At 38.9% G+C, this 912-nt stretch overlaps 1 pseudogene; it reads right to left on the reverse strand.

The window, feature by feature from the left end:
- Positions 1-3: 3 nt before the first annotated feature.
- LOC102811767 lies at positions 4-255 on the reverse strand (annotated as a pseudogene).
- Between the last annotated feature and the right edge of the window lie 657 nt (positions 256-912).

The following is a 912-nucleotide window of genomic DNA, read 5'->3' on the forward strand; positions in this document are numbered from 1 at the left end:
CTTATCTTCTGGCACTGGGATCTTCAGGGCTTTAAACTTCTTCTCAAAGTCATCCACTAAGCCAGCCTTGGCCACGTTGGCCTTATAGTAAGCCCAGTTGATAGCTGGTGGTGCCTTGGGTAGAGTAGCCAACCTAGAGGTGAGGATCTCATTCCAAGATTTCAGGGAGTTAGCAATAGCCTTCTGGTTTCGGGGTATGATCTCCCCAAAAGCTATCCAGTCAATGGTTTTCTGAGCAAGTTTTTGCCCAGACATCTTGAGATCCTTCACTGTCCCCTTCCTAATACTTTTTATGAGGCAAGCATAACCCTCATACCAAACCCAGGGAAGGACATCACAAAGAAAATTACAGACCAATATCCCTCATGAACATAGATGCAAAAATTCTCAACAAAATCCTAGCCAACAGAATCCAGCACCACATAAAAAATAATAATAATACATCATGACGAAGTGGATTTCATAAAACAGATGCAAGGATGGTTCAACATCAGAAAAACAATCGTAGAAAAACAATCAATGTTATCCATCATATAAATAAGAAAAAGAAAAAGAACCACATGATCATATCAATAGATGCAGAAAAGGCATTTGACAAAATCCAACATCCGTTCCTTATAAAATTACTCAACAAAGTAGGAATTGAAGGGAAATTCCTCAACATAATCAAGAGCATATATACAAAACCAACAGCCTTCATCACTCTCAATGGAGAGAAACTGAAAGCCTACCCTCTGTGAATGGAAACCATACAAGGATGCCCTTTGTCACCATTCCTATTCAATATTGTGTTGGAATCTTAGCCAGAGCTATGTGGCAAGATAGAGAAATTAAAGTCATCCAAAGTAAGAGGAAATAAAACTCTCTTTATTTGCAGACGATATGATCCTATACATAGAAAACCCCAAAGAC

The sequence above is a fragment of the Chrysochloris asiatica genome, unplaced genomic scaffold (assembly GCF_000296735.1).
Source record: "Chrysochloris asiatica unplaced genomic scaffold, ChrAsi1.0 scaffold00061, whole genome shotgun sequence".
NCBI lineage: Eukaryota > Metazoa > Chordata > Mammalia > Afrosoricida > Chrysochloridae > Chrysochloris > Chrysochloris asiatica.